A 12,346-nucleotide genomic window follows, 5' to 3' on the forward strand; every position below is an offset into this window, starting at 1 on the left:
AACTTGTTTTTTGCCATTACATTATCCTTATGAGTCCTGAATGTTTTGTTGTTAGTTTGAGTATTAAACTTTAACTTGTAATTTTACCTAACTCTTTTGTTTTGAACCTGGAACTTTACGGGACAGTAGTGATTTTTAGTATTCTCACTTAAAGTGTACATTATCTTTCTCTGTTCCGTAACAATGTATATATATATATATATATATATATATATATATATATATATATATATATATATATATATATATATATATATATATATATATATATATATCAGCCATTACAAGTCCACTGCTAAACAAAGGCGTCCCCCAAACTTCCCCACAAATTCCTTGACTAAGCCAATCTTTGCCACGTTTTCCCTGCAAAGGTGTCTTTCTATCTCTACATTTCTCTATCCAGCTCTATACCTCTACAAAATTTGTTTGTTAGATGAAATGATCGTGGTAAATTAATGTTTGTTCACGTATTCTCCATCAGATATCAATATACATAGCTAATTTGGAAATTCAGTTCGAAATACAGTTTACGATGGTAAAATATATTTCACAGAAAAGAAATTTGGGGAAGTGATGGTATGGATATCAAATAAAGCCAAATATTTGTCTGAATATTAGGTGTGCAGTTTCCATGTTTTCTCTGAATGCAACAAAGCTGCTCAACGATATTTGGGGAGAATGACTACCCGACTATAATTCTTTGGGTCGTCAGGCCCCCCCCCCCCTGAAAGAAAGCTCAGAAATTGGGCAAAAACTTGAATGAAACTTTGCAATTGAGTTCGTCTGATTAATCATAAGATTTCCCATTATATAAAATTTTCAAACGATGATTTTCAGGGGCTCAGCCTCTCACCAAATAAATATTCTCAGAAACAGTAAAAAAAAAAAAAAAAAAAAAAAAAGCCAGATAAGGTTTTCAGATTTTAGTACATTGTGTTAAGCAGGCTCCCACTTTCAAAAATAAAAAGGATCATAAAAAGGGAAAGTGAGCACACGGATCTCAAGTAAATCAGCATACATCTCGCAAGACTGGGAATGCACTTTCCATGTTTTCTCTGAATGCAATGGAAGAAGCTGCACATCTACATTATATATAATTTTATCTTGAAAAAAATTTCCTGGTCTCTTCTAAGTATTACAGGCCTATCGATAAACGAGGAACCGATTATGATGTAAGTATGGCACAGATTTTAAATGGCGTTCCGTACATAAGGAATGGGGGTGCAAACAACAAAAGAATCGCTAAGCCCAGCTTTAAGCTCAGGAGTAATAGACCTTCGGTATTTAAGTGCTACGGTACTTGCAAAGCTCCACTCACCTTCGTGAGTCGCGAAATCGGATAGCAGAAATATAGAATTTTGTTCTTACATTATCAATCGTACCTTCAAAACGAAGAAGCATATGGCATTGTGTTACTCACGAAAACACTTCCTCACAAGTGAGTTTGTAATCATACTTAGAGAAACACTTGAGCAATAGTACGTGAGGAACAGCTGGAATACAGATTTTAGCCTTAGATCTCTTCTCAGAACGTGTACAATTCCACGATCTTGGGTTCCTCCGTTCGGCATAAGCATACTGCAGATACTGTATCAGTAATCGTGGGATCTATTATCACTGAGTTACAAGTCGTTTTATAGTGTCGCTAATGTTTACTTGGTACGTAACTTTCATACAAAAGATCATAAGCTAGAAACCAGAAAGCTGATTTCAAAATTGCTATGGCTCTGTTGGGATTGGAAAAGTGCAGAAGCAATAGATTAAAAAAAAAAAAAAAAAAAAAAAGGCAGATGCAATAGAGAATTAAGAATTGAAATATTCAGAGTTCTCTGTCTATTATTATATTTCACAAAGTAAAAACGTTTGTAGGTTGTGGAACGCTGCAATGTTAATAGATTTATAAATCTCCTCCTATCCCAAGTGCTCTCTTTCTTGTGTGTGTGTGTGTGTGTGTGTGTGTGTGTGTGTGTGTGTGTGTGTGTGTGTGTGTGTGTGTGTGTGTGTCCTGCATCATTTTCATCCCTGCATCATACCATATGGTTTGGATTTTTTTTTTCCTAGTAAAAACAGCAACTTCAGCTCGCTCATCTTAAGTACTTCGACTTCTCCAGAAAGCCAGTCCTTCATTGTGACCTCAGATAAAAGATGCTAGTTTCCTACTGTCGTGTGAGTACATATCAAGGTGAGTCTTGGGTAAAACAAACAAAAAAATAACTATGCTTACTGCAGGAGAATGTACAGTTTATGATAAGGCGAAAGCACTTATTGGAATGAATATATGTGATCTGGAATTTGAAAGAAGGCTCTTTGAGGAACGGCTCCACAAAGGATTTGATTAATTCTCACTGCTACTTTACGAAGTCTCACTTGCACCCCAAAGAAATATGCAATCTTATTTCATACCAGACATGAATATGACGTATATAGGATCCCCAAATGAAATGTCATTAGGGTTAATAAAGGAATGTTAATATTTAGACAAATGAAATAATCTGGTCTTTATTGATTTGGGGTATGATAAATCCTAAAATCATAAAATATTACATGCAAAATCATACTAGCAAGGCTTATTGTATTTTTTACTTGTTGTACAGAATACAGTTTGGCATGAGTTAAAGCCTCTTTTCTTGGTAACGAAAATAAAAGAGAAATTAATACGCTACCTTATCTTTAGAACTCCAGCTCAGTCCGGTAATGATGTGAGTCGGTATGAAAAGTGCATGTGGTGAATTTCTGGGAAGAGCACCCAGAGACTTGCTGAACGTATTCCTGTCGGCAAGGGCAACATTCTGTGCTCCATATACTCACCAGTTAAGTAGGTAGAATTAAAAGAAAACTACGGCACTGAACTGAGGAGTGATTATTGTTAGGCTCTGCACAACAAAGAGACTTCAACACATATTAATAAATATTTTGTTTGATACATAGTAATCCATGGCATCTCCGCTAATTTTTTTTTTTTTTTTTTTTTTTTTATGTGTCCGACCCTGGGCATAGGCTTCACAGCCTGCTATCAAGGCCCAGCAGTCCTCCTACATACCATACACCTCTACATGTCACCACTTCGGCGCTAACACCCACTGTCCATATTGAATACATTCTAGGGCTGTCTCATACAGGACTGGTGTATTGGTATTAGCGGGGGTATTTTTACGACATGTCGGCGGGTCTTCTGGTAGATCAGTAAAGCCTGATTTAATGAAATTCAGATCCTTAAACTGTTCCCTGCCCCAGCCGGGATTCGAACCAGGGTCCGTTAGGACTGCACGCCACCTCTCTACCGATTGAGCCACCGCCTCTCTCTCTCTCTCTCTCTCTCTCTATATATATATATATATATATATATATATATATATATATATATATATATATATATATATATATATTAGGGTGGTCCTATTTATCAATCTTAGGAATTTTTAGGACGATACCCCCTGAAATCCTTCCATATAACACGAAAAAATGTCATGCAAAATATTTTTCAAAAATATTTATATTTAGAGGTCGCTCATCGGCCTTTTATGTTATTACATATCGCCACATTCAGCTTGTCCCACATAATTGTCACAGAAATGTCTTTCACACAATTTCGGTGTCTTGAAACTACTCAGTTTTGCACTGTACAAAGATTTAAATTCATAGCACCTAGGCAGATCACAGCTGTCTGCTGTGAACCGGGCGTAGCAGTTAGATAATTGTCGTTAGACCTCAGGACTTGGTTATGCTGCTGATATTCCTGGTGACGATAATTTACTAGATTTCAAAGACAATTGGGTATATAACAGTGTTTCACTTACTTGGTAAGTGCATAGAGATGTCACTTGTGTACTGATAGCATACAGTGACAATCTAATTGCACCCTTTAATTGTATGCTTTCTGCTTTTACAGGCAATCTTACATAATTATTGATAACTGGTTGAACTGCGTTGATTCTGGACGAATATGGCTTCGACGAGTGGGAGCACTGATGCTAAAGCAAAGAACCTGTCTAGGACTCGGTCTGATGTCTACTTGCTCAACAAGTTGGAAGATGATATCAAAGGATCCAAATTGCCTTCAAACCGCCAAGCCCTAGGTTATCTTTTGCACCTCCATCTGAAGCAGAACAAGACAATTAAAACAGCAGTGACAGCTACAACTGAAAAAGTGGAACAGTTCTGGGAGAATGCCCGTATTCCAGTTCGACAAACATGCAATTCCAAGAAAAAATTAGAGAAGATTTTGCTTCAATGGCGATCTCTTAAGAAAAACAAGGGCAGGACAACATCAGCACAAGTCCAGGGTGAGCAATCATTTAAAGATACTTTGGATGACCTTTTCAATATTTCACATGCTGACACCCTGAAACTGATCACAGTAGAAGAGGACAAGCAGTTTCTCATCAGTCAGCGTATGAAAGGTCGGCCGGGGGCAATGGCAGGAATCAAAGAAGCAAATAAGCGCCACCGTGAGTATATGGAGCTCAAAGAGAAAAGGCTGCCACTGCATTTGCGCAGGCTCAAGAAATCGCTGAATTGGAAAGCAGCAGCAGCAGTCCTTTGTCATCTGGGGATGAGTCCAGTGGTAACTGCATGACTCCTGTAAATGAAAAATTAAATGTAAGTCTTCCTTCACCACCCAAACGTGGTCAGAAAATTGTGCTGAGTCAAAATTTGTCAGCCACTCTGGATCAGTATCAACTGTCTGATCGGGCTGCTCTGATGATTCTCGGAGAAACAGCAAAAGTTTTGGGTCATGATCTCAGTTCATTAATTCTGAACTGCAGCAGTATCAGGCGACAGCGACAGAAATGGTGCAAAGAGACGGCGATAAGCATAATGAACGAGTTTGCTCCGGACGAAGTAATTGTCGTACACTTGGATGGAAAGCTTCTTCCAGACCTCAACAACAATGAAACAGTGGACCGACTTCTGATCATCATCTCGTCAAGTGGTAATTCTCAGCTATTAGAAGTTCCAAAATTAGAATCAGGGACTGGTTTGCACCAAGCACAACCCGTGGTCAGAGCACTGAAGTGGTGGGGAGTTGCAGGAAAGGTCCAAGGCATCTGCTTCGACATGACAAGCGCAAACATGGGTCGCCACAAAGGAGCATGCATTATGGTGGAACAGCTACTGGACAGGGAACTCTTGTACCTAGCCTGCCGGCATCACATCTTAGGACTACTTGCAGAAACTGTTTTCAAGGCAGCCATGCATGTTGCAATGGCGCCAGAAGTACTGCTCTTCAAGCGATTTCAAACTTTTTGGAGTTCAGTTGGCCAGGAACACTTCCAAGATGCATCATCTGATGAAGTGGTTGCAGCTCAGCTTGAAGATATCAAGGAGGTCCTGACCTTTGTTTTCACTACACTTCTGCACAAGCAGCCTCGAGATGATTACCGTGAGTTACTCGAGCTGACTACCATCTTTCTCGGTTCATCACCACCACGAGGTACTCGTTTTCATAAGCCCAGTGCGATGCATCAAGCACGATGGATGTCAAAGGTAATCTACACATTCAAAGTGTGGATGTTTCTTTCACAGTTTACCTTGACCATCAGTGAAGAGCGTGGTCTTTGTGACCTGTGTGTGTTTTACACATGCTTCTACGTCAAGGCCTGGATAACAGCACCACTAGCAGTGAGCGCCCCACAGAACGACCTGCATCTGCTGCAGGCCATAGTCGACTATGCCACTATCAGCAATGAAATTTCCAGAGTAACAGCTCAGAAAATTGTCTCTCATCTGTGGTACTTGAATGAAGAGCCGGTGGGTCTTGCGCTGTTTGATGATAATGTCAGTCAAGAAGTCAAGAAACAGATGGTGCAATCTATGAATTTCAATGATGATATGGAGGATCCTCCCAAGCGAGTGACCACTGCGATTGGTTACATTCGAGGAAAGACTGTCACTGATTTCGCAACGAAGCAGACAAAGAACCTCTTCAAAAGACTGAATATCGGTGATGACTTTTTGAAGTTACCTGTTGACCAATGGTATGAAGATCGTACATGCGGAAAGGCGCTGGCATGTTTGGAAAAACTCACAGTAACCAATGATCATGCTGAACGAGCAGTTGCACTTATCGAGGCCTTCTCCGGACGTCTAACAAGGATGAAGACCAGCTGCAATACATCCTACAAGTTGTGGTCGACCACAGATGCAGAGTTCCTCATGGAGTTAAGCAATGCCTGTAGCAATGAATGGTCAATGAAATGGGTGGCAATTTAATAATGCAGAAGTGACTATTGATAGTCATTTACTGGTATTACAATTAAGTGTTCATCAAAAATCTATAACTTGCTTTGAAGCAATTCAGATTAATTAATAAATATATCTACCTTTTTCCAAAATTAACCGTTTGTGTCCCTCTATGAGCTGATATCGTATCTGAAAAATTCATAAATGTCCGAAAATTTCAGATACAAAATCCTCTGAATATACACGGTTTGACTCTTATACAGTGATATTCAAGGGCAATGAGCAACACCTAAAAATTATGTGTTGTCAAAAATATTTCACATACAGTATTTTTAACCTATTTAGAATGTTTTGAATGGGTATGGCATTTGAATGATCGAAATCGAATTATGGCCCTACTGTATAAGGACCACCTATTATATATATATATATATATATATATATATATATATATATATATATATATATATATATATATATATATATATATATGGAGCCTCAGTGGTAGAGTGTGCATTTCATACACGGGTGAGCCAGGGTTCACACCCCGCTGAGGTAATAAATTTTGGGAGTGTTCACCCAGCCATGTACTGCACTGGCAGACACAAGGGGTGCTGTGGTTGAACCAGTGTCACTTACTATAAATTATGCTTGCACCCAGTCAGCTGGTGTGGGCCGATTACACTTGGTTCACAGACTACACACACATCGAACAGATTACTCACGCTACAATTACACTTCAGAATGTGTTTGACAATATACAGTGTCGTGTCCAGACATGTCTTCAGGCCTCTGGGGGACATTTCCAGCATTTGCTGGAACACATTCTGAAGGGTGGCGGGAGTTATCTGTTCGATGTTCAAATGGGTCATTAAAAATTTCTCACTGCACAGTAACTTCTCGGACACCCTGTATATATATATATATATATATATATATATATATATATATATATATATATATATATATATAATCAGATCAGCCAAGATTTACTACTAGTCTGTTGTCAGCATCATCAAACGTCTGTGCTGTTTAACACTGCCTTTTTTTATTCTGTCTGTAATAAAAAGAGGAAAAGGTCCTATCATACTGTTAAACTCCATTACTTTTTCTTGGTATTACCGGAAACTTCTATTCAATTAGGTACTAACAACAAGATGCCAAGTCATTAATGAAGGCCTAATTTAATGTTTGAACTCAAAAACTATCACTTAGGTAAAATGAAAAAAATAAAAAAAGGTGGTTTTGCAACCAATAGTTTGACGAGGATAAAGTTAGCTCATGAGTCATAATAAAATTAAGTAATAGCACTTAAAAACTATATTAGCTGTCAGGGGAGGTGGCAGGGTACAAGCTTACCACATAGGGAAACAAAAGACTAGCTAAATACCCTTCTTACAGCATCAATAGCTTTCAAGGTTGCGTAAGGTAGTCTATTCGGTGGAGAAAATGGAGAATCGTATTGTAAAACTCTGCTGCTTGTCCTGTGTGGTGATGGTGGTCAGTTATGAAGGCGATGGTAGATGTTTTCCAGACAGAATACTATGAGACCTGCTACACCTCCCGCTGGCAGCATCACCAGCATTCCCTAAAGGCAGATGGTGAGCAAAATTAATACTTTTGGTCCCAGAAATCCTTATGATATATCATCATAAGCAGCAAGAACATCACCATCATCAGCATCAGAATCACAATCGTTCTGCGGAGACAAATGGTTAACATAAATGTCAATGGTTTTTGTCCCCAGAATTCATCTCTATCATTAACATTTCCTATGTCATGAGAATTTCTTAGACTCAATTTGTAATGTATCTTAATTCCAATGTGGATTCTTAAAAATGTGCTGCCTGCAGAGAATTTTATGCAGTATAAGAAATACTGTAGTTCTTGCACTGGAAGTGATAAATGAGGATATTATTATCAGAACCATCTAGTTCAAAAAGTGTTTCCTAGGTTGAACTTATTCGTGTGACTGTAGTAAGTATATATATAACGTATAAATCTTCTTCTTAATAACGAAGTAAAATTTTATTTCCAACAGACCATACGAAGGTGAAGAAATCCTCTGGCCGGAGATAGAAGTATATTAAACGATTTTCTGATATAAATCTCGTTTACACTGCATAAAATCACCCAACAACAGCAAAATATTTATAAAAAAAATCAAAGATACCCCTCTTATAAAATGAGTAACACAGAATCATCTGGCACTAGCGAAATATAGTGCCAATCTTTGCTCTAGGAGAATCTTATTATAAAAAAAAAAAAAAAAAAAAACAGACAAACGGCATACGCATAAATCAAGTAAAAGTCGTTTCCGGATAGGGTGAAATTTTTCCCTTCAGAAATCCATGTGCGTGGTGATCAGCATTACTACCACTCAATGAATTTGCTAAAGCAGGGAGGTTGAAATGTGGCTCCCTATTTAATGAAGGCAATCCATGCGATTTCTTACTGTAGAGATGGACAAATACGAAAATTTATCAGAAAAGAATTAGTAAAATATATGAAGTCGCGGATTTGTTATGGCGGGTCTTAACATATACCACTATGTGCCATAGACGTTAGCAGTCAGTGTAAATGACACCCATACAATTTCACATGTGTTACACGGACCAGATTTCATCTAAGATTTAGTTAATGAGACAACATTTTATGTAATATAATGTTGGTATTTCTTTTTAGGAATATTTTCATATACAGTATATCCATTGGATAATAGTGAAGTAATAAAGGATTATGAATAGCAGTGACTTTCCACTCTTCCTTTACAGTATGTTGTACAATGAAGTCATGTTTTTGTTAATTCACCTATTAAATTCCAGTGAAAAAAAATGCTAGTTCAATTTTCTCGTCTGAGTGAGGTTATATGTTTATAGCACAGGAAAATTACAAGAACAACAACAAAAGAATTATATTTAATCATCATCATCATCATCATCATCATCATCATCATCATCATCATCATCCGGATCTCCTTTCCCACCCAAGGGCAGGGTGAGGAGTAGCAATGTCCAGACAACCCAAATTTGCCCAAGCCATGGGCCACGTTTCCATTCGCTCATGAATCAAGCCCCCGGAATCCTGGCTCTATCTGATACGCCAAAATCATTCATCACATTCTGTAGCTTCACATAAACGTATCTGATAGAGTCAAGCCGGACGCTGCCACGTTAAAAAGGGGGTCCCAAATCCCTGATTATGCGTTTCTCCTCGCAATATTCATCCAGCCAGCACGATCTCTTGTCAGTTCCCTACTCCCACCGACTTCCAAACTTCTCTTCCTCACACACCCTCCTTCCACCTTCCACCTTCTCCTTGGCCTACCTCGTCTCCTCCCTCCTTCAAATTTGCTCAGATATGCCTTTTCCACCACTCTATTGTTATCCATTCTCTCCTCATGGCCATACCATCTCAGTACACTCGCATCGATTCTGGTGTCCACAGACTTCCTCACTCCATATCTTTCACTGATCACATTATTTTGTAATCTATCCACTCTCTGTACTCCACATACATTCCTCAGCAGTTCCCTCTCCACTGTCTTCACTCTTGACTTTTCATTTTCAAGCCACACCATAGTCTCACATCCATACGTTAACATTGGCACTAACACTCCTTCATGTAAGCCTGGTGCAGCAATAATAATAATAATGATAATAATAATAATAATAATAATAATAATAATAATAATAATGAAACACTGAGAACTCGGGCCCTGAGATTTCAACATGAAGCATCGCTCAGAATGCCTTTGTCAAGCCTTGCACACAGACTCACCATACAACCTCATGACAGCGTTCATTGTGGGTTGAAACGAAACTACAGAAAAACCAAGCCGACTCCATATAACCTTGACTATGGTGATCTAATTAGTTCATCATCCCTTCATGTTTTATCGCTGAAAAAATTTGGTCGAAATCCATCAAGAAACTTATGAGATATTGCACCCAAACCTATAAGACCTTGTCCTTTGACCCCATGACATTGCTTTCCTAATCAGTTCATCATCCCTTCATTCTCTATCACTGATAAAAGTTGCCTCGAAATCTGTCGAGGAATTCAAAAAATATTGTGCCCGAACCCAAATTACCTTGACCTCTGACCTTTTGACCCTGCTGACTTACCTAGTTCATCGTCCCTTCATACTGTAGCACTGACAAAATCCATCGACTGGTTCAGGAGATATCGCTCCCACACATAAAAATAAATAATCTTGTTTTTAATGCATCAAAAACTCCTTTCTTACATCTATGAAACTGACAAGATATTGCGCAGGAGGACCCTCTATTTTTAACAATATCCAGCTCAATCCTGCATCATCTTTAAGCATACTTGGGGTTTCATTCTCTCGGGATTTATCTTGGAAAGAACATTATTACGTATCTTGCAAAATCTGCTTACAAGGGATTAGGTTTGCAAAGACGACTCCATGCCTTCTTTACCCCTGCACGATGTTGATACTATACACGGGTTTTATTCGTCTGAGTAGAGTACAACTCTCACGTGCGGGGAGGCTCCCAACATACAGTTTTATCAACAAGGTGGAGTCAAAGACTTTTCGTCTATTTAACTCTCCTCCTGTTATTGGCTCCCTTCAACCACTGTCTCTTGCCGCACTGTTGCATCTTTATCTCTTTTCTGTCGCTACTTCAATGGTCTCTTCTCCTCTGAACTGTCTGCTATGGCAGGTACGTAGCACCCGTCTAGCAACAAACTCTCATCCCTTTTCTGTCCAATTTTCTAATGCAAGAATTAACCATTGCTCCCAGTTCTTCATGTATGCAACAGGTCAACTCTGGAACTGTCGCCCTCTTTCTGTACTTCCTACTGATTATGATCTCCAGTCTTTCAAACGCGGTGTGTTCAGGCATCTCGAAATAAACCAATCTTGACTCATGGCTGTCCATTAGAATGTTTTTGTTTTTTCTAGGAGGGAACAGTTTCTGGGCTCCTGGCCTTTGCTTCCTTCTTACTTGCTTTAAAAAAAATGACCTTGACATTTGACTTCTTCATCTTGCAGCCCTAATCAGTTCATCGTCCCTTCATACTGTATTGTTGACAAAGTTTCGTCAAAATCCATGGAGGAGTTCCAGATATATCCTGCCCAAATTCTAATTCGACCCCCATATAACCTTGGCATTTGACCCTTTGATCTTGCAAACATATTTATTTCGCTGTCAGTTCATGCTGTATCACTGAGAAAAGTCTGGTCGAAATCCGTCGAGGGGTTTAGGAGGCATCTTGCCCACAAGGATAAACTAGGTTGATAATATGACTATGACCTTTGACCCCTTGGCCATACTGCATCACTGACAAACGTTTGGTGGAAATTGGTCAATGGGTTCAGGAGATATGATACCCAGAAAAGTGTTATGGATGCAAACACGCACGTATCCACTGACGTACAGACCAATAACTTAATGCTTCTTTCATCATAGGTGGGTGGAATCATCATCATCATCATCATCATCATCATCATCATCATCATAATAGTAATAATACTAGTACTAATAATAAAATCAATAATAATAAGAAGAGGAAGAAGAAGAAAACAGATACTGCCATCAGCAATTTCAATAACATACCACATACAAGGTCATCCGTTTTGTGCATCTGACCTCAGTATGTTAAAAAGAAGCAAATTTTGATCTTTGACCTTGGCTGGGACCTTGAGTTTTGGGCCGAAGTCATTCATACATGGTAGCCATGCATATCATATCAAACTCTACAAATATACTAAGTTTGGTGATTGTACCTCAATTTTTTTTTTTTTTTTATTGAGCACCCATTGACCACAATTGACTCCCTGGGCGATCTCATAAACTACTGGGCCAACTGTGCCCATAGCCATTCCAGACCTGCTCCCTGACCTTGGTTATGTCCCACACAAATTCCAAGTCTCTGTTAGCGGTTTCTCAGAATCCGCGAATAAACTACTTTTTATAGGATTCTGGATGTAACTGGAAAACCAGTACTGGAGACTGGATGATACTGGATTGTTTAAAGCCGCCAGATGGGGGAATCAGATGGCCAAGTGTGATGGCCATAGCTTTGAAGCTGAGCGAATATGAGCACTTTACTTCTTCGTAAGAAAAAATACAACAACAACAACTGCTACTACTACTACTACTAATACTAATACTACTACTACTACCACTAC

This window comes from Coenobita brevimanus, chromosome 86, assembly GCF_032717465.1.
Source record: "Coenobita brevimanus isolate Jiangsu-jjx chromosome 86, ASM3271746v2, whole genome shotgun sequence".
NCBI classification, from domain to species: domain Eukaryota; kingdom Metazoa; phylum Arthropoda; class Malacostraca; order Decapoda; family Coenobitidae; genus Coenobita; species Coenobita brevimanus.